This window comes from Corvus kubaryi, unplaced genomic scaffold (genome assembly GCF_017639235.1).
Source record: "Corvus kubaryi isolate FWS band 111438036 unplaced genomic scaffold, C.kubaryi_AGA036_p1.0 68, whole genome shotgun sequence".
Classification (NCBI taxonomy): Eukaryota; Metazoa; Chordata; class Aves; order Passeriformes; family Corvidae; genus Corvus; species Corvus kubaryi.
The window spans coordinates 17520438-17543228 of record NW_024582056.1 but is presented as its reverse complement, the minus strand read 5'-3'; the positions used below and the strand labels follow the sequence as shown (position 1 = coordinate 17543228).

At 41.4% G+C, this 22791-nt stretch overlaps 1 protein-coding gene across 20 annotated transcripts in view; it reads right to left on the bottom strand.

The window, feature by feature from the left end:
• LOC121674511 (poly(rC)-binding protein 3-like) overlaps nt 1-22791 on the bottom strand; it is a 520331-nt gene that overhangs the window by 122185 nt on the left and 375355 nt on the right. Inside the window, exon 1 of one of the 20 annotated variants that reach the window (XM_042048900.1) lies at nt 20370-20449. The exons of 17 other annotated variants lie outside the window; for them this stretch is intronic. The gene's annotated coding sequence lies outside the window, so the exon portion shown is untranslated. Of the gene's footprint in view, nt 1-19504; nt 19708-19848; nt 20145-20369; nt 20450-22791 lie in introns of those variants that run through there. 2 more of the 20 variants (XM_042048895.1, XM_042048899.1) reach the window with 2 other exon arrangements.

Genomic DNA, 22791 nt, shown 5'->3' with positions numbered 1-22791 from the left:
AGCTGGCAATTTTTACAGTTTTCAAGGCTTTAAGGATTTTTTCTCCCTAAAATATAAATAACAAAGCAACAAACCTTTTACATATAAGCCAGGCTTTTCTACCCTGCCTTTAGGAAGAGCATCAAAAAGCACAGACTGTAAGAAAGCCAGAGGGCAGCTGTCAGCTTGGTGTCTTGCCTGGGTTTCTGCCTGAGCACTCAGCCTGGGAGGAACACATGGCAGAGGACCAAGCAGTCCCAGGAGCACCACACTGGAGAGGACCAAGCAGTCCAGACTTTGTACCAGGTGAGGGGTGGAATCAGCTCCAACACACTGACTGCTGCAACCATGCTGTTCCATGAGTGCTCTTCAAAACTGAGGTCACACATACAGAAAACTATTTTCCACCTATGTTTTGGAGGTCATAGTTAGGCTGCATATGCTTCTGTAGGGATAGGAAAGTGCACAGTTGAAGAAGTACCTCTCATAACCTATAAGCATCTTTTGACCACTCCTTAAAGGCAGGTGCTTTCATCAAAGAGCTGAAAGCAGCATTTGTTTCAATAAATTCATGGGTGTAAGTTGTCAGGAATCCCTCTGACCATTCTTACCACTAATATGACACCACAGTGTTACCTGGCTGCTGCTTCAGCTTTAATAGGTCTGTGATTTAACTGTGAGAAATTCTCAGCCTCAGTCATTCTGCTCTCCTGGCATCGTAAGCATGTACCCCAGAGTTCAATTACTCAGCTAAAGTGCCGCTGTCACCCTATACATATAATGTAAGAAAAAGGTGGATTTTCACAAAGGAACTCATCTATTCATTTCCTTTCGGGGCCTTTCCTTTCATTTGTTGCTCGCTTGTCCTTTTATTTTTATTAGACGCGCTTGCTGTATAAGCAACTGCAAAATGATTTGAGGTTAGCATAGCTTTTTTCCCCCCTCCCAGAAAAAAGATAGATTGCTGGTGGTAGTAGTGAAAGGATCTTTAGTAAAAGGGGAGAGTTTTGCTTTGAGGCTGGCAAGTTATTTAGATAACCTGGTGGCTTCAGGCAACAGCACAAAATGAAATTATATGGTTTCAGTCAAACAAAAGGAGGAAGGTCACCAATATCACAGCAGCGCTCCAGTAAAATGCAGTACAATTAAACTCCATGAGCTGCAGCTTCCCTACCTGCACTGAGAGTGGTCTGCAACACACACAAGCCCCCATCACCCAAACTGAAATAATGTTTTTCTGCTCAAGACTGCTGCCAAAGGCTATGATTAGACATGAGCATATTCCATGAAGATGACAGTTACTTGAGATGACAGCTACTTTAAGGGAAACAAAGTCTGGGCTGATGTCCACTCCAGGCAATCCCAGTGATTTCAGTGCATAATTCAGGTAACAGCAACCTCCATGATGAAAAAAAGGCGGCAGGGAATCCCAAACAAAAAAACCCAATGCCACATCACTAAAAACACCGTGTTCTGTCAGAAAGAAGCCAAATTCCACCCTAAACACTTTTTAAGGGTAACCTCTTCCTATAAACCTTCAAGCAAAATACCACATGTACACATAAAATAAAGGACTATGATATAAATATATATGAATGAGCTCTGACCTTCCTTCTGGCTTGTCCATATGACTAAAATAATGACATCTGCTTAAGGTCAGAGGTCTGGAATATTCGAATGCTGCTCCTGTAGCACACGCATTCCAAAGACAGGCTACATGGTCCTGGATAATTATGACATTTAGTGTAGACACATCTGTTCCATCTATAGTAGTCAATCATTTTTTTCAGCATAAATAGTAATAAACCTTGATCCCAGAACTATAAGACATCTTAATTATAATGGGAGATCTCTTTGGCAAGACTGACCATTTGAAATTAAGTGGAAAACATGATTTTTTTTTAAACTAATCGAACTTTTCATTTGCATTTAAATTTGCAGTACATTGGACACTTGTACAAGCAGTCTAGGAAAGCTTCGTGCTGATGTTTCAACACATCTAATGAGAAAGATCTCATTAGAGAAGGACCATAAGAAATGAAAGGCTATATTCTAGTTACAAATCATGTGATCCATTAGTAGGATGGGGGGTAGGGAGGAAAGACATCAACATCACCATAGACAAATGTTCTGCTAACTCAGTCTTGCTGGTTCTCTGAAAACAAGGAAATATATTTTCAGGTCAGTGATTTTCAACTGTTTCAATTCACAGATCCCTAAATATTTTCCAGTGGAGATGCAGACCTTTGAATCGCAAAATTAAGCCCAAGGCAAAACGCTTGCTTTTCATCTTTACCTGCCATGGGTTTCTTAGATACAGTTCACAGACCATCATCTGAAAAACGTTTTTTGAAAGACAACTTTTGATCATAATTTAGCTGTTTTGCTTAGAATACTGTCACCACAGCCTTCCTCAAAAGGAAGGTTGAAGAAGAGATACCCTGCTCATGTTCTGCAGACAGGATTTCTTTGACCTGAAGTCACAGATGCTTAGTTTTCAGGTCTCTTTGGCATGGATGGCTTTAGGTAAAAACTGCATTGCAAACCTTTGTTCTGTAGTTTATCAGCCTTCCATTACACAGGAAAGCACCCATGTCTATCTACCCCACACTGACCTTCAGCACGTGAGATCTGCACCTGTTCTTGGTTCAGAGCCAGAACATCTGGACTTAATTTACAGCACAAAGTGAAATGCCAATACACAATCTGGGGCCCAGAGAGGTACATACCTGCTACCCTGGAGAAGCCCTGCATGTCACTTCCATTTGCCCAAGAATGACCAGACGTGGAACCAACCTATAGAACTCTTATTTTTTATTTATTTTAGTTGCCTGCAGAATTCTTTCTTTCCCTCAGTTCCACCGGAGCCAGAGGAGGAACTGCTGCTCTGACAGATGTACAGATCTCTCTACTTTTCCTTTGGGAGAATCTCGTGCACCTATTTATCAACAGATATGATTCACAAAAAGGGCCCTGCCAGGATTATGTGGTCTATGAGAAGACTCATCTACATGACAGATATCTCCTCAGGCACAGATTTGGAAACAAAAGTATCTTTGTGCCTACTAAGCATAGAAGTTCCTGGAGCATTTAGTTCAATCCATGTTTTGTACACACTTAGGTTTTGAAGATATGCATCCCTACTACTCTTTATAGAGCGTTCTTGGCAGAGGCATTTAAAAGAAATAATCATTTGAACACGTTCTTCCTGGCTATGTACTTTCTCTTTCCCAACCCCTTTCCAAACTCTGACTAAAGGTTTGAGCTTCAGCTCTAACTCTGGTGTTTGTCACAGGCACGTCATGGCTTCTCTTGATACACTGTACTACAGAGAGGAGAGGACAATACAGCCACCATGCATTGGCAAAGGCCCAATCTAGATGATTATGCAGGCTCTTTACTATAACAGCAACCCCTCCCCTCAATATTTTATACAGGACCTATAATTCAAAAAATACTCACAAGAATTCTTATGTAGAGATAGTGCAATTTGATAGAAAACATGAAAAAACCTTGATAGGTTGATAGAATCACCAGAAAGAATTCTTATGCATTTATATGATGCAGGCAAGAATAATGTCATTTTTTTTCCATGGTGGTTTTCATGTTAGCCATTCCCCCATCTACAGAGTGTTAACAGTCCTTTCCCTTGCTAACACACTGTGGAAATCCTTTTCTTGGCAAATATCATCATCAAGGGGACAATTTCCCAGAGAAATCTGGCTCACATTCAAGATTCTTTGTGAGGATCAAAAATGGATCAAAAATGAGGGGAGAGGAATTCATGAGCACATCAAGCAGAAAAGTTGTATGCATCTACTCTTGCACTTGATCAAGAAAAATAAAATTGTTTTCTTTTAGTGTCTGTCTGACTGACTAACATTGTGGCTGAGTCAACACCTCTCACTTGCAACTAGGAGCAACCATGCTTTCAGAGACATCCAGATCAAGTACATGAAATAACATCAGAAATCTTCATTGAGGAACAAAAGATGCTGAACAGAGACTGGTACACTTTTTCCCCAACAAGTTATAACATCCTGAAAGATCTAATGTTCATACTATAGAACTGCACAGAAGTCAAATAAGAACTTGACTTTAGGAATCAGTGGTTCAGAGTGGCTTCAAAGAACAATTGACTACTTCAGAAAAAATCCTTATTTTTGGATGAAACAAAATGTATGATTTTCCTTTACGTGGCCATGAAAACTTATCGAGCATCTTTGTTACTTGAAACAATGGCAATTGGGCTGCTTAGCTAGGGAAAATTGAAAGTAATGTTAATAAAACTACTAAAAAAAAAAACCCCGAAACATGCTGTTGAAACTTGCACTAAAATTTATTACCCTTGGTTCATAATAATAAAGTAAATTTGAAATATACTGCCACACATAGAGTAAAATAACTCAGATCACACCAGAAAGGGCCTCCTTACCATTGATGACTGCCTGATCAGTGGGTACAGAGGAGAAATCGAGAGTTAAGTGACTTTGCCCTCCCAGCATTATGAACTAATACACTTTCACTTGGCCTTAAACTGTGACTGTTTCCCAGCATTTTGCAACTTAACTTTCCTGAGGTGATCTCTTTTTTGATGTCAAAAGTGCACAAAATGATTGCTATTCTGATTTTAATTTGTGTGTTACATTTTCTTTGGCAGAGAAGGTAAAAAAAAAAGAAAAAAGTGGAGGGGGGGTTAAAAGCGGGGGGGGGTAGCGGGGGGGGAATGTGGGAAGGAGAAAGAGAGTGCACAGAAGAGATAGTAGAACAGTTCCTGCCTCTGTAAGCATTCCCTGTACCATTCCAATTTAAAACCAGACCTGACAATCACCATGGTGGTCATGTTCAATGCAAGCCAAAGGATGAAGCAATTAAGGTGCAAGGATTACCCAGGCACAAAAACCAGTCAGGAGACAGTAACCGTAAGCCCACACTGGTGCTGTGGTATCAACTTCTGATGCCCTAACTCTTCAGAAAATCATCCTTTTCCAGCTCTGATTCTCTGTCAAAATGGATTAATGCACTGTCACTGGGTCCCAGCTGCCTTCCTCCCAGCCCAGTGCCAGCAATATTTAGGGACTTCATGTCCCAAATGCAGCTGGGTCCCAGCTCAGCCTGGGATGCATTCCTCAGCCTGTGAGTGAAGGAGGCATGGCCTCAGCTGAGGGAACAGGAAGGGGAGTGTTACACACAGTGGTCACTCACGTCCCACGCCCACCTCATCTCTGGATCCTCTAATGGGTACAGACTTCCTCCTGCCCCAAGGAAACTCTATGACTAGGAGCCTGTTTTCTTGTTTAATCTTGCAAGGCTAGTGCAGTACAATGCAAGCGAATTCAGTACAAATTACTGCTCAGACCTCAAAAATCTGGTTTGTTTGCAAAGTAATACCCCCCAAAAAGCAGCTGCTGACTCAGGAGCAGATGTAGTTGCATTTCCAGTGCCTGTGAGGTAAAGCTGTGGAACAGCCATTTCTGCTCATCCCAGAAGGTACAGACACGAGACGACAACCAGTCCCTGCAGCACAACTGCCTGCACTCAGCAGACTAATCAAGCTAGGTGGCTGTGTTTAAAAAAAAAAAAAAAAAAAAAAAAGAGAAAAATGAAAAAACCCAATCCAAAATGCAAAAAACCCCAAACCCAACCAAACCATCTACAAAACAAAAAGCCCCAAATACACCCCTATTCTCTCTCTCTGACAATTCAGCCACAAGCAGCATGGTCACATGCTCCCTGGCCATGCCTTGCCTACCAATGATGCTCTAAGAGCCTATGAATACCATGGGGACACACAGTTGTGGTGCAGAGCCCACTCACACTTTCTGTTCCCTGGCCTCATCTCCAGATGCCACACAGATCTGCAGGGCTGGTAGGGCACTCCCAGGCTCTTGCAGCCAACCACAGTAACGTGGCAGCATCATTTGTTTCGGAAACCAAACAATACAGACGGCTTCAGCTGTACAAGTAGAAACCAAATGGCTTCTTTTGACCTGGAGAACTTGTTATCTCTACCATGTCTGTCTTTCCCCACACATTTTTCTTTTGCTATTTACGTACTACAGCACAAACTTTCTGGGCAGGCTACTAATCTGAAATGACACCAAGTAGAATAATTACATAAATAACTAGCCACTTCAACATCCCAAACTCAGGCACTCATGGAATACCCTCATCCTCCAGAAAGAATGCCCCTCACCACTCTTGTGTTAACAGTAATGTCACAGGCATTCAAGAGATCTGCTCTACAGATCAGGGAGGCAAACCAGGAATAACAATCCCGAACCCCTCTGCTCCGAGCACAATCTGGCAAGATGAAGTCCCCATCTAATAGCCCAAGACAGACTTTAGGAAGGAGCCAGTCACTTACCAAGCAGATGGTAATCAAAGCCATGTCTCTGCAGATTCAGTGGCAATAAGGTATGAGATAAGACTCCAGCTCCAGGGTTTGAAAACTTCCTCCAAATGGCTTAAATTTTCTCCCTAAATCCTGTTACATTCTAATTCCAGTTCAATTTTTGCAGCATGTCCCCTTTCCTTGGGCTTCCTTTCGACTGCATTTAAACTTTTCAGGACTAACACTGCTCTCCCCGATCTCAGTGACTGCTAACTTGACAAGGGAAAACACTGGATTCATTAGACTACTTAATGACATTCATTCTGGCACTAATCTTAAAGCACTTAATGCATTAAAAACTTTTTTTATTACTATTTTAAATAACCAGTATAACCTAGCAGTCAAAATGGATTTGCCAACTATTGGTAAGAACCTCCACCACAGGAGGAAGCAGGTACGTTTTAAAGGCAGCATGCCTTACTCAACTTTCACCTGAATTACTACAAGAGTCATCCTTGCAGCAAAATATTTTGTAAAATATTACAGCAATGCTTAATTTTTTTTCCATCTGAAGATGATGAAACAAATTAATCTCTCACAGACTAGTATGGAAGCAAGTAAGAAATGAGGCCACTTATGACGATGACAAATCTGGATGGGAAGAAGAAGAAACCACCAGTGGTGATAAAATCAGCACATAATCTTTTAGGTGTTTATTACATCAGCATGGGTAGATGAATTTGATAATCAAGCAACAAACTTATTTCTTACTAGTTCTGAAATTCTAGGATTCACCCAGGCAAGTATATAAGATGCCAGTAGTGTGAGCTTTTCCACAGATAAGCAGCTCTGGAAGGAAGTAAAAGGTTCTAAATGTTACTCAAGGGAGGAGCAGCAGCAGCAGCAATAGAGAAAGAATTAGACAAGTAAGATAAATTTAGCAGAAAAAGACTACTGACTTGGAAAATGCACACCAAGTAAATTACAGGAAGCTAAAATAATGATTTTTTAATAATAAAAGTTACTATACATGTCATTAATAGAACCATGTGATATTTCTATGTAATTTGATTCATGAATGTAATTCACTGTTGGGTCATAGAAACTGAAAACATTTTGAATTCAAAATAAATTAGACAGTTCAGAGGTTTGATGTACAGGGCGGGGGGATGAGTGTGAAGAACAAAACCAACCAAGCTTCTAAAAATTTAGAGGCCTCCCAAGCACAGCAACTGAAGTTGGTTTTGTGAGAGTCCTGCCAGCAGCTGGTTTTATGCGCAGTTAATTTCTATTTTAGAACTGTTACTTTGTTGCTCTCTTGAAATAAAAAATGACAAATACACATGAAAATTAACCAAAACCCAAACACATTTCCAGTAAAGATGAATGATTTCTTATTTTTTTTTAATTCCACAAGCATTAAGTTCATGTACTTCGGGGGAAATATTTTCCACCTTCCCATTTCATTTGTCTTTGCCTACATGAGAATAGTAATCCACACACATTTGAAATGTGCTGATGCAGAAAACAAGGCAATATTTCCTCATAATAAGTAAAGGTATTCTTGCTTTAGGCTGGAATATAAGCAGTACTAAATATTGTTTAAAAACATAGAGTGTGATGCCATCTGAAATATGCAATCTAAAATATTTGATTGGAGATCGAAGATTATTTTGCAAATTTGATCTGTTTGCAGGAGAAGCAACTGCGGGTCTTTGATGTGCATGTATCTCATATAAATCCAAGGAGGTAATAATTTCAGAGTACAAAGCCATGATGTGACCACAAATGGAATATCGTATGCGGCTCTTATCTCCACGCATTGCAAAAAAAGAGATAAAATAACTAGGCACATACAAAGAAGGCTAACTTAAATGATATAGGAATTGGAGGATAAGACACTGAATATGAAGACAGACTAAGGAAGCTAAAGTTATATAATCCAGAAAAGAGGATTGAGGAGAATATGATCATAGTCTATAAATAACTTACAGGTAACAATATAGATGAAAGAAGAGAATTATTGAGAGTCCTCATAGAGGGTAAGATGAGAAGCAACTTTCTTGAGCTAAAGAAGGAAAAACTGAACAGAAGAATGTAGGCCAGACATTTGCAAAACTTAATATCCCACACCATCATGCATGGGACTGCATTTTAATCAAGGTGGAATCACTTCATACATGTGGCAGTTCCAAGTAAAATAGGCAAGCCTCACAGGACACAGCCCAATCCTGTGGTCATCTGCCAAATGGACTGGGGTTTGTTTTGGTGTCTGGGTGCCCAATAGCACAGATGAATTCAAATGAGACATTAAACTTGAATATAAATTTAGAATACAGGCTGTGCAAAAGAAGAATTTTTATGTCCCCCTCCAACTTATGGGAGACAGGTTGTTAAAACTAACCACAGACAGGAAAAAATGGCATTGAAATGGCAAATGACCCATCAGAACACTTAAAGATGGACATACGTTGGGTGGCCAGGATGCGCCTCAAACAGCATGAGAAGACTTGCTCCCAATTAATCCAGCTTGCCAATTTGCAAATAACATCACTGTAACACATACCTTCTCATATAAACTGGAATGAGTAAGCAGAGATTTACCTCAAAAACGGAAAAAAAAGTGGACACATGCACACCAAAAAACAGCTTCTCCTGCAAACAGATCAAACTTGCAAAATAATCTTCAATCTCCAATGTGACTTTCCTAATACATTCAACAGAGTAGCAGAGATCTACAAAAAGACAAGAAGCTGGTCTTATGATTAATAGAGATCCAGAAGGCTGCTCTGAATGGAGGGCGGGGGGAAGTCTGCCTAGAATATGATCTTTTAGTTATTTCACTGCTGAATGTTCCAAGTGGTTGAAATGAAAATACACAAGTTCTGGAAAGTTTATTCCTACTGACGAAAAGTGGTGATGGACACAGTAGTGTTCCTGTACTAACCACTGACCTTTCCTATGTTAATAAAAATATTATCTCCTTTTTGGGATGTGGAAAAAAATCCACATACCAAGGTAAGCTTTTTCTATCCACACATACTGCAAAGACTTTAACACTCCTCTTCCAATCCCATGGACATACCACGCTCACTTTCCACTGGTCCCATCACACTGAGACAATACATCTTTGCAAATTGCATCCTTTCTCCTTTTACCCCAACAGAAGGAACCATCCAGGTTGAAAACTCAGATGATCTTCTGAAGAAGGGAGTGAAAGTTAGGAGAAACAGATGGAGAAAGAAGACAGAACCTGTGAACACAAAATTTCCATGGACAATAGAAACACAGAATCATTAAGGCTGGAAAAGACCCTTAAGATCACTGAGTCCAACCATTAAGCCAGGCCTGCCAAGTCCACCACTAGACCATGTCCCTCAGTGACACACCTACATGTCTTTTAAATACCTCCAACGGTGGTGACTCAACTACTTCCCTGGGTAGCATGTTCTAGTGCCAGATAACCCTTTCAGTGAGTAATTTTTTCCTAATACCCAATATAAACCTCTCCTGGCATAACTGAAGCTGATTCCTCTTGTCCTATCACTTGTTACTTGGAGAAAAAGTTCTGTTCTTATCCAGATAGAAGCTGGAGTAGTGTCGCACATCACTTTCACAATGAGATGCCATTTTGCAGCCAAAGTCAACAGAAGTGTCTGGGAACATCATTGTGTCATCACAAAAATTGGATGTAGGAGGACAGAGGATCCCAGAAATCCTCAGGGATTAGACAGAGACCTGTTCTGATCCTACTGCTCCAACAGACTAACCGAGGAGAAATTCTGTCACAGATTTTGTGGACATCTCGTCCTCAGCATCTTCCTTGGATGTTACAACTGGGCAAGGCTACCTACAGCTGGGACTTTTATCAGATTTGGTCTTCTGTACACATGTTAAAATTCAGGACAACCTTCACAGTCTGTCCCCAATAATTAAGGCAGCAAATGAATGGAATACATTGAAATAACTGTTTCAATTTGCAAAAAATAACCAGGTAAACCATACTAGAATAGAACTAAAGTTAAAAATGCAAGATCATTGCTGGCTAGGAATACAGATCAATGACACTTCAGATTGACAATAAATGGAAGATATTTATGTCTCAGAATCTCCTCTAATACCATTTGTGTCACAAAGTCACTATGCATATATACAAACCATAGACCGGTATGTAAATTAGGTGCTCAGTGCTTGCACAAAACTACTGAATTTGACCAAGTATTAGCTGAACAACAATATAAGCTAAAAATTAATATAGATGATGTTCATACCTTGTTGATTACACATCATAAATGAAAAAAGGTATTTATTTGAATAAATACATTTCCGTAAGTCCTTCTTTTGTATGAAGGCGTGGAGACACTGTCACAGGCAGCAGCTATTCAGAGCTGCGGACATGAAAGCTTGCCTCCAACATGAGCTATAACCCCATTTTCGTTTATTACTATAGCCTACCCATTTGACATCTACCCTAATAAATGTTCATAATGAAAAGCATTCAAGTACACACACCCTGTTCTTTGGCTTTCCCCAGAGCGCTGAGGCTCATTAGACAGATTATCAGTTTTCTGCAAGAGATGTCTGCAGAGTTTTCAAATTTTGACTAATAATCTCTTGAAACAAGGTTTGCGGCAGAAGACGCGCTGAGAAAAACTCATCACTAGACTGGATCTGTGCTAATGTGATTTTTTAAAGAAGACTTTGCCCTTAGCTTTAGACATATTTGCAGGGCCAAAGCGGTTTTATTCTATGGCTATTCCCACCCCCCAAAAAACTGCAATTACTATTAAGAAAATAAAAGTCCCAATCCAAAACAACTTTAACTGAGACATTTCTGTGATTATTCGAAGCAACAAAGTTTCTCAAACCTCTTTCAGAAGCCAGTGGTAATAGTGCAAAATTAGTTTCCTTTTAAACTAGGACAAACATACGCACAAATTTTGCCTGATTTGCCCACATTCTAGAAACGAAAGCATGCAAGAAATTTAATGTAGTATAAACCTGAGAAAGTTGTAGTTAAAGATTCTAGCTAATTTTTTCAATTGAGTAAGAATTAATATCTTTGAAACCAACCCAACCAAGAAAGAATTGTGCAAAAATCTCATGAACTCCTCATGAGATAATCCCCCCATATAATAAAATATATGTATCTGAAAAATGCAAATTGCATTAGCAGCATAGGAACTAGAAATTAAACTTATTTTAGGTGTATCTGCAATCTTTTAAGATTGTCCTGTATATTTTAAATATATTATTCAGAAATACAATTATTTTCCTGGCAGGTCACTCATACTCTCATTGAGAGAATCACATTTTCATGTATTTTTTAAGTATGATCTCAGAGGCATACAGAGCTAAAATGTAAGTGACATTTTATTAGTAGCCATAGGCAACCCTAGTTCTGGATACTTACGTTTTTATATATGCCCCAATATCTACATGATCTGCTGCTTTTAACTTTATTGACTAATAATAATAATATTCACTGGAGACTGGGTCATTCCTGTCTAGGGACGGGAAATCAGAAAGGTCACAAGGTAAAAGAAAACTCCATTTCCGTAGGAACTTTAAGGCATTTCTCCTAGGGGAATTCAAGTTGCTTTAGAAAGATTTAGATATATATTGGTGGGCCCTTTACACCTGAGCCAAGTAAAAGACCATCCATCTGTGCAGAATAATCTGTGTTTAATAAAGCCACAGTAAAATAGATTCCTGTACACTTTTTCTGTAAAGCCTCTCTCACATTTTACTGCCAGCTCCCCAGTAACTCCACACACCCACTCAAAGCGTGCTCAGGGTTGTTTCTTAACCGGTGGCACAACAGACAAGGAAAGGTCACGGTGCTGGGAGATTTTTTTTCAGACAATGAATAGGATTAGAACTGAATAGGTCCTGGTTAGCAGATCACCCTAAAAGGAAACCCAGAAATGACAAGGCAAAGCCCAAACTCCAAACTGTGTGTCAGCAATCTCCTTCCAGCAAATCTGGGGTCAAGAAGCAACTACCAACAAAACTGGATATACACATGTGTATATATATACACACACACGTGAATGTAATCCACCACAAGTGGTGTTCATACAACTGCACAGTCAAAACCCAAAGTAAACAAAGAGAACCCTGTCAAAGTTTACCAAATCCAAAAGCTAAGGCTACCTTTGACAGAAAAAGGGTAGTAATGGAAAACATGGAAATATCAAAATAGGTCACTTAAATGGCCGTACATCCACCTTTTATCATCTTTTCATTGAAACTAGAAACCAGGAAGACAGGAGGGATGTTTCCAAGAAATCAGAAAGTGTCATCCAAGCACATTAAAGTTGATCACACAGCTGCAAGAAGATTGTTTCACCCACTGGCTAGGAAGTACCACTGAGGAGTATCACTCATCAGCTGGAACTCAGCAACTGGCCATGGATGTGATCCTACTTTGCAGCAAAATGGAACAAAACAGGTGAGGTATTCTTACACTCAGTCATGACAGTCTTAATAGCTGCAGAAGGAAGCAACTTGCATTTCTAATGTTTAAGCTAATGCATTTTCCTCCACAGCCAGGAACAGAACAGGTATCCCTGAAGTTACTGTGTCACAGCTCAAGATCAGTGCCTTCTAAAAGCATGCTTTTCAAGACATAGAGGAAATTACTCAGAAAAACCAATAAGAGGTTGAATGCCATGATGTCACATATTAAGTTATAACAGGATATGCCAACAGATTAATTGGTACTGAAGCTCCTAGAGATATACTGGCAATTAAGGTTCCAGTAAGCAAACAGGAGGCCAACAGCAACACTGGTTGGAAGTGTGGGAAAGCCACGCCAGCACACGATGGTCACCTCCAAGTGCAGCAACATTTCAGTCAGGATTGGGGGCTGCTTGGGGATCTGCTCTAGTTGACGGAAAAATAACAGCTTCCAGGAGGCTCCACCATCATGGCTCATGCTGGAGTCTTTTGTCAGAAATGTATCACTCTTATACAAAAAACAGAAGCTTCCAAAATTTAAACAGCATTTTAGAACACAGGCTCAGATTCTGAGAATTTTATCTGACATTAGAAACACTGAAGGGACACTGGACTTTGTTACAAGCCAGTTTTAACAGCTCTTACAATTTTTATTCAGCTTCCTCTACTCCACCCCAGCCCACAGTAAGCACCGCAGGATGCTCACAGCAGATTAACAGTGACAGTCTCTTCGTTACCTGCCAGGCATCTGTACTTGTGCAGTGTGAATGCTGATGGGGGAAGGGGGAAACAAAGTGCATCTCTCTCTTGGTGACAGCACAGAGCCCTTGCTCTTCATGGAGAAATGGAACGGTGTAACTTTTGATGTTCCCTACTACTCAATCAAAATCCACCGATCTAAACTTCTCTGAATTAAATGGACTTGGAACTCCAAACCTGATTCTCATCGCTGTGAATGAATACTATGAACTTGTCTAGCAGAAGAAAGAATTCTCATGTCTTCCTATCTGCAGGAGCAAAATGTTTCATTTCCATTTACTCTCACAGGTATAGCATACATTTATAAAGAAACAAGTCTTTTTAATCACTTTGGTCATATGTAATGAAATCTCCACCATATCCACACAGATCAGGGACTTTCAGTATTTAATCCAGTACTATATAGTAATTACTGAGCCTATACAGTAATTATTGAGTGGATTTACAGCGTTTACAAAGGTTGCATTAGCCCCCAATGTTTCACAGCCTTTTCATCTAAAATCTCTGCTGTTATTCTATAAAATGTTTAATGCTACAACACAGCGAGAAATTTTCTGTTTGCTCTTCTGGGTAGATGCTGGCACGTAGCCAGAACCACGTTAATGAGATCCTTGAGGTATGCACACAGTTTTGTTAACTGAGTGAAATCACAGAAAAGTCATTTTATGGGCTTCAAGTCTCAGATTCTGTCTTTCTAGTCTAGGCTCAAATGCTGAATAGGTGCTTTACTGCCCACTGACAAGAAAATACATGCCAACAGGGGCAAAGGTAATAGACCATCATAAATACAGGACTAGATGGTGTGGACATTGCACCACACACTTCATTACCATGTAGATACATCCAAAAGTATTCTTTTTCTTGGGAGATGTACCCCTCTTCATTTTTCTGTGGCATGCTCTGCATCTGGGATGGTATTATGCTTCCCTTGGTGCCACTGAGACAACCAGACTGTTCAGATTTCATTTCATGAAATCCTAAGATCAGCAATAATATCTGTATTTGCTTACCAAGAAACATGTACCTATTTGTACATAAAACATGACAGGAGTCTTTTCGTAGACCTCCACACTCTCTGTGTGCAGCTGCCCAGACTCCTGCTGCCCTGCCTGGGACTGCTGTTCTGACACAGCCACCCCCATTTTCTAAAACGTGGCTGAACATTCATAAAGCCCTGCTGTAAGCATCACAGTCAAGTCCTTTTGTTGGTTTGGTTTTTTTTAATTTTAATGAAATCAAATTCTTTCCTATTACAGACATGTGCCTAAACTATTATGTGAGTAAATGTTTTTCAGTAAATGTACTGTGAATCTAACAGAAATAAAACAATACAGGACAAAGCAGAAAAGTACAGAGTTTTCCTAAGCATTTCCACTACTTTTTTTTTTTTTTTTACAATTATTATTTGAAAACATTTATCTTAAAACGTTTTTAAGGTCAAAAAGAAACAACACCAAATATCACACATTCAAGTTTTTCTCTGGACCATTTTGTGAAAGTTTTCAGGTGTCATTGCAATAAATCCTACTAAGAAATATTGCAGCATCCTCCTCACAGAATTTTATCAAGCTATAGGCTGTCTGAGCAGCTAAATTATGCCAAGAACAACAGGTACATAGATTCTTTTTATTCATTTTGTAAACCTGCTGCTTATTTATTCCATACTGTTAGTCAGATCCTGCCACTGATGCCCGTTTCTCCCATAGGAGGAAAGTCTGCGGAGGTCACTGGCTGAGTTTTGATGGTTTTAATCACTGCTCAACAACTCCCAGCAGCATCGAGATACTACGGTCAGGCACAGACCTCCGAGGAGATGCATGGAAGAAAGAAACTTCATCCGACTCTAAATGACCATTACAACTTTGGGGAAAACAGGGTCTGATGCAAGTGGAAGGCAGAACTAGAGAATCAGAACTAAAACACCCAACAAACTGACTCTCTTGGGAGAAGAGATCAAATCATGTTGGTTTGCTTTTTTTTTTTGGACATATAGATAATAGCCCTTTATATTTTAAATAACAATGACTTTCTATACTAATTGTTTTTTGTGTCTCTGTGCTGAAGGCTTTCAGGGCTCAGAAAGCAAGTCAAGATGCTGAACAGCATGTGTGTACACAAGATGACAGCCTCTGGCAGGGGACACAAAGGCTTCAGAGAACGGGTGAGCACAGCAAAGGGCCACCCGTGTGCGTAGGGGATGATGGGCTGTCTGCTAGAAATCTGGCAGAGTGTTCAAATGGGAGTTTGTTAGCCTGAACTTGGTATCTGTGCCTGACTGATGAATATGAACATACAACTTTTCTTGCTGAACATCTCCGTGGCTCTATGACCACTTTATAAATGCTCACATGTATTATCATCTCCCTCTTCCCTCTCCCAAGCTGACACACACTACACTCATAGGGGTAAAAACACACCTTTTAGATTAGGTAAATGTCTGTTATGAAGACTTTCTGCTTGATTTTAATCCAGAAGAGCTGGCATTGAGCTGCTGTTTTTTAATTAAAACCTCCTTTGCTCCGTTGTTTTTTGTCTTGCGGAGCATCTATCAATCAGGAGGAGTCACTCTAAGACGCACTTGGTTGGCAGCAGGCTATTTCATCCCTTCCCCCAAGCCCAGACACTGACTTCTTCCTTCTTCCTCCCCTCCCCAATTTCATTAACTAAATGCACTGAATAAACCTTAACATCCCAGCTAAATCCTATTGGCCCTGGATTTGCTGCTTAATGCTAAAACCCAAGCGACCCATTTTTCTCCTGTTGATACTTCGATTGCTGATGGCAGCCAGCAGAGAAAAATACCCAACTTTAAACTATTTTAATATAAGGAACAAAACCCAGAGCATTCATCACTCACTCTTTCTGCTGCTGTTCACAAACTTTACGTAAGCTTTACATGACGTGTCAAGGCGTCCCTTGCTTTTGTGCTTCATAGGCAGCACAGTGAGCCTGTTGCTTAGCAAATGATTACAACAGAGTGCATCTGTTATTAAAAGTGTAACTAGGTCTCTTTTCAAGGAAAATGATCTGGCAAAGTCTAGAAAATTAATTTCTCTGCATTCTACAATCCCCAATCATGTTGTTATAAACATCAGAAGATGATCCCACTAATTAAAATCTTGGGGAGAGAATAGCAATGAGAGTAAACAGCTTCAGTGCTACAGAATCATTTTGGTTGCTATCCTTATGTTTTGCTCTGAACTCTAAGTTTGTCTTCCCAATTTCACATATGCCACAGAAAAGGCTAAAGATTATTCACTGTGCCCCTGCCTCTTGGCTGTAAGCCCTGCAGTTATAGCTGCTGCACATCATCTCCCCTCAGCTCAGCTGCTCAATGCTTCCTCCTTGGTCCGTGATGACAAATGGGAACCTTGCTGGTTCTTCCCTGCTCCTGACTCGCTCTTTCCAAAGCACTCAAACTGAGTCACCCATCCAGCTGCAAAGCCTCCCTGGGGGAGCATTACGACCTTTGGCTCCCGGTGTCACCCACCTGCCTTCACTGCTTGCTCCACTAGACCTCTGATCTCTCTTCCACCTTAAAAACGTTACACCACGACTACCGTGTGTCTTGCCACAACGTCTAACACTCCAAAACCCTTCCCTCCCACAAATACCTCTTTTCCACTTCTGCCACACACACGCGTGGCTGCAGTCACATCCCCCATCAGCTTTGCAAGCTGCTCCACGACTTTCCATGGCAGTGATACCCTGCTGCAGGGTCCCTATGCAGTTGTCCCTGCCCAGCATGCTTGGACCCAGGCTCCCAACCCTCTCAAGCAGAGACGCACCTCACCCTCTGCTCCCCCGTGTCCTGTCCTCTCCGAGCACTGAGCACCATGAGGGATGTGAACCCTGGTCCTTTCACCAGGAGAGCCTCTTGCCCTGCAACGGATCTGTGGAAAGTGGCTTCACACGCAGAAAATGGAGCACTTTCCCTCACGGCTTGCAAAAGTCGCTCACCGTATTTTCAGTAATCTGTCAGAGTGGCTATTCCAGCTTGCTCTTGGGTATCCGACCAACACAGCAGTCTTTGGATTTGACTTATATTTTTAATACCACATTTCACTTCACTTTATTATCAGACCTCAGTGTCCTACAATACCAAGGCTGGCTTCTGAGAAGGGCTGCATCCTGAAATGCCTACCCCACGGACACCCAGTCCTTTGCCCAGCAAATTCCCTCAGCATTCAGAGGCTGCAAAGGCTGCAAAGGAACAAGGAGCCTGGGCATCTGGTGGAAATGCAGCTATTCTGAATAAAAATTGTATTTATAAAGAACCTAAAAGCAAATGCAATCTAGCACTGAAGATATGTGGCACAGGTTGTGATTATTAGTATGCTGTCTGGTACAAGAAGCTTTCAAATAAAAACACTTTCTTACTGACTGTGCGCTTTGCGTTAATGTAGTTCTTACCAATACCACTAATGGAGCGCTCATCATGTTTCTTGCTTCTCTGAAGTAACAAGAGAAACAGACTGAGCCATGTAAGAATAAAATTAATATATCCATGGCGCTACACGTTATCATACTGCACACACTCTACAAATGTGTTTAAATAGGGTCCTTGAAGGAAGTAATGGCAACTGACTTCAATATTACAGAAATATTCAAACCAGCATAAATTGGAAGGCAGGAGAGATAAGGAACATAACCAGTAAAACAAACGTTTATATTCTTCAAGATTTGTTTTTGCAGCAAGGACACAGATGAGAGAAAGAAAAAAGGCGAGGTCTTCTGTAAGAAACCAGCTATTCCAGACTAAAGAAAGTAAAAATATTTTTGTCCGCCTGATTATAGATAAGGACGGTATGGAGCAATACCCACATGATCCATCAAGGTTCTTCCTTGCCTTGAATACAGCGAGCAGCATACTAGATAGAGGACATATTTCTTAAGAGGTTTGTGAGGAAGCAAACCTCAGCTTTTCCGTTTATTTTCATAAACCCTGGATGGATTTCAGCATGGCCGATTTCTGGACCCTGCTTTGAACCATTCACGAACTTTGCACCAGGAATCTTTTTAGAATTAAGCAATGGACAAATGGATTACCAGCTGTTCAACTCCACTTTTCACTATTGTTCTACTTCTAGAAACATAAACAAAAGAAACAAACAACACCTGCAGCTAGACTGGATGGTACACACACACTTCTAACACATACTTATTTATTCATTTTTAACATTTGAAGATAGACATGCAAAGGAATTGCCAGTTATGACTGAATTTTGTAGCCTGTAATTTATGCCTGAGCTGTTAAAATATGTTTAGGTAATGTGCGTTAACTGAGTGTTTATTTTTCCAGTAGCACTAGGAAGGTTATCAGAAACACAAATACAAATTGTACACTAAACATAATCATATCCACTAACAGGACATTCTAACAGATGCATAAAGGACATTAAAACATAGTTTTAGGCACACAGGAACAACATTTCTTTCATCTTCAAAAATAATAATATTAATTACCATAGTAATGAGGTATGAAGTCCAGACTCCTCTATTATTACTGTTAACTTTAAACTACCATATACTTTCTAACTTTTCTTTAGGAAACACACACTTGGAAGTTCACTTTTCCCCCACTGCACAACTCCCAGAGCGACGACAAGGTTGTTTATTCAGGCTGTTTACACAGCAACTCAAAAACAACAGCAAGAAAAGCCTTCAGAAACGTTAACGCTTAAACGGAAGGTGGTAACTTCCAATGCCAACACAAATTCCAAAACATGGGACAATATTCCAGGTTGGTTGCTTCTGACAGTGATGCTGGTTTACAGCACATCAGAAACTTAATAGCCTCTGCCTTCCTAATCCCTCCGCAACCCCTGCGGTCTTCCTCGGCCTCTCTCCGCTTCACGTTAAACTTGCAGGGAACCATTAACCGGGGACACACGGACACACACCGAGCAGGCTCCGGATAATATTATCGCCTTCCAGCGCCGGAGCCCCGGCTCAGGCGGGGTTACTCACCCGAGGGAAGCCCACACTTCCCGACTCACAGTCCCTGACGGATCTCGCTCAGCGCGGCTCACTCGTGCGGCGGATAAACCAGCCCCATCTCCGCACGGAGGAGTTACACAGCAACTTGTTGTGTTCGGGCTTTCGCAAGTGGAGTTTTCCCGACTTGGCCCGGCGCTGCCCGTCCCGGGCCGGCAGCGCGGCGGGACGCGGCCCGCCAGGCTCCCCGCGGGGCGGCCCGCTCGGCTCCCGCCGCCGCACAACAAAGACCCCGCGCCCACCCGGGGCAGCGCCCACCGCGGGCGGCCCCCGCGACCCCCGAGCGCAGCGCGGAGCCCCGCGGGGCCGGCACCCACCTGCGGAGCGGCTCCGCTCCCGCCTCCCTGGGCGCAGCTCCCGCCGTGCCGCCCTGCGCGGACAGATGGCCGGCAGCCCTCACAGCCCTCCGCTCTGCCGGAGTGAGGCAAAGCCCGGCTTTTTTTTTTTTTTTCCCTCCTTTTTTTTTTTCCTTCCTCTTTCCTCCCTTCTCCCTGTTCTTTCCTCTCTTCCTCCCTTGGCTTAGACCCTGGCAGATCAGCACAAGTGTGCTCACAACACCCCCTCCGCCAGTCACTTCAATTAGTGCCACATGAGAGGAGCTTCTGCCCAAAATCTGCTTAAGAAAGGGCCAGAGGGCAGGGCAATCGCCTTTGCTCAACAATGACCAGAAGCTGCTATAAATATCCAAACAAAAGCACTGGCAAGGCCAGGAATGTCATATCCTAATGTGATAAAAATTGTAAATATCCGATGTATACCAGAAACACAAAGCAAGAAAAGTAGGTTGTTTTTTTTTTATAAAAGAGACAAAGATTAAAAGCAGTTGCCACCTCCTTACCCTCTCCCCCCAGTATGTGACCTTGTAGCGTGTTATCAAAGTTGTGTATTTCTGGGTGCCAAGCTATTATGTTTTCGAGGTCCCGAGCAGCTCGTTCACAATCCCTTTGTGACATCTGCTCGCTAATATTTATAGGTACCCAAGTTTGTGCACCTTATATAACCAAGTCGACTGACCAGGGCTGGGCAGAGGTAGCCTCCAACCCCACAGATATGGTGCATCACACAAATAGTACAAGTGGTGACTTCTCTAAATTAAAACGTTAACAAGAAGTTCCCAGTACACCAGTAAGTAAAGCAATACATTGGTACAGTACAGACAGGGGTGCATTTATATGAAGACTGGAGGGTTTAATGCAATTTGATTTAGACACATTTTACACGTTTAATGCAATTTGATTTAGACACATTTTACACTAACATATTCTGGTGCTGTGAGGAGAAACTCCAGCCCGAAGTTTCTAACTATACAGGGAGATAGCTAAAACTAACAAAAAAACAACCAACCAACCAACTGACCAACCTCACAAAAAGCCCACACACCCTTGATCAAACACAGAGCCTCCACCAGCAGTGCCTGGACCTTGGGCTTGTGCACCACTTCAAAAACGTCCAGTTCACACTGTGCAAGTAGCGGGATGCCACTGGTTCTAGCATGAGGAGGGGGGGCAGAGTGGAAGAAGGGAGTGGTTTTGGTCCCATAAGACTGCTTGTAAACTCTGCAGTCCCTTCGAGATAGTAATTTCCAGTCTGTTGATGGCCGGATGTCAACAGCTAGGTTCATCTGAGGGGAAGCCAATAGCCACTGTCACCTAATTCCCTCCCCAGACGTTCAAGAATGTAATCATTGCAGAGGGAGGGCACTCAGCTGATGTCCAAGTCTTGTGCCTCAATGTTTATGTACAAATCTGTGTAAAAGTAGTTAATCCTATTGACCAACCTCATGCTCTTTTAGAACTGAGATAAAGGCCATCTGAAATTAACCCTGTGTTGCCTCTGTCAGGTTTCCATCACTCAAAAATCAACTTCTACTACAAAAAAAAAGTTATTTTTTCCATTTCATTCCCATGCCCTCCTCTGATCATACTTGTTTGTCCTGCTGCAGTGAACACTGCTTTCTCAAACTAAACCAAGTCACATACAGATTTATTCTCAAAGCACCCTTATCCACAAAGGATGTTCACAGAGGGGTTTTGCTGCTTTATTAATTCCCTGAATTTAAGCATGTGCCCAACATAATGAAGAGTGTACTTTAGAAGATCTTTTAAAGAAACACATTTAAAAGAGAGAATATTTAAGTGAAGCTCCTGCAAAACTCTAGTCCAAAAAATCACATGTGCAGGCTTGCAAGAACAAAACTGCCCGCAAGATTTCCAGACTTCCTAGATTCAGCAGGGACAGAAATATTCCTTATTTCAACAAAGAGTTTTGAGTAACCCCGAGTGCACAGATGCAAAACAATAACACCAACATGAGCAACACAGACTGAGCATTGTCGGGGCAAAGCTACCAACTCATGGGCTGACAAAGCTCTCCCTGATGACGGGGGCAGAGGGAAGCAGAGGTCCTCACTCTGGCACAGGCATAGTGCAGGTCTGTGCAGCCCAGCACAGCAGCCAGAGTTATGGCAGCACATCCAGCTGTATTTCCAAGGTGTTCAATGAAATATGGCTAATAAACCCTGCCAGTTCCACTGGCTGGTCTTTACAGAGGCTCCTGCCTCTACTTCAGTCATGGCCAAGCTGGGTGTCCACAGCAGCAGTACAGGCATGTTTTGCATTGCAAGAGTGGACAGATCTCTCACTGAAGGAATAAAAACCCCGACGTAATCTTCAACAACAAAAAACCCTCCAGGTAAGCAAGTAAAAGATTTTTAGAATAATAAGCTTACCTGGCAAAAATATGAGCAATGACTTAAATAACTGCATAGTTGTAACTGAATAACAAGACAGCAAAAATAAATCACTAATAGAGTGAAATGCAAGGCTGTGTGCATGGTATAAAAATTTAGCCAGCCAGGCAGGTGAATAAATTGGTGGAACTGAGTCACCGATGCCAGAAGTGACATAAAAATATCCTTGTCTCTGAATTCCGGGTGGGTTTTGTATCTTTAATTTTTGTATCTGTCATTCCACAGTTCAAAGAGGGTAAATAAAAAGGGTTATAAAAATAAAAATAAAAAAAACTTCTCCTTTTGCCAAAAGGCTCTGTTTGTATTGATCTGTCGTGATCTGCTCCTCATTGTTTTGCATGCTGCTTTCCTACACCAGCTTTTCCAACCTGTGGATAGAAATGGTGGAGGAATCTTGCGATCTCCCTTAAGGATTGATGAAAATGTAATATGAGAAAAACTGCATGTATGGAAATATACCTCACAGAGGGGTATTCAGAAGGGTTGTCTATGCAAACTTGAAAGTATTCCA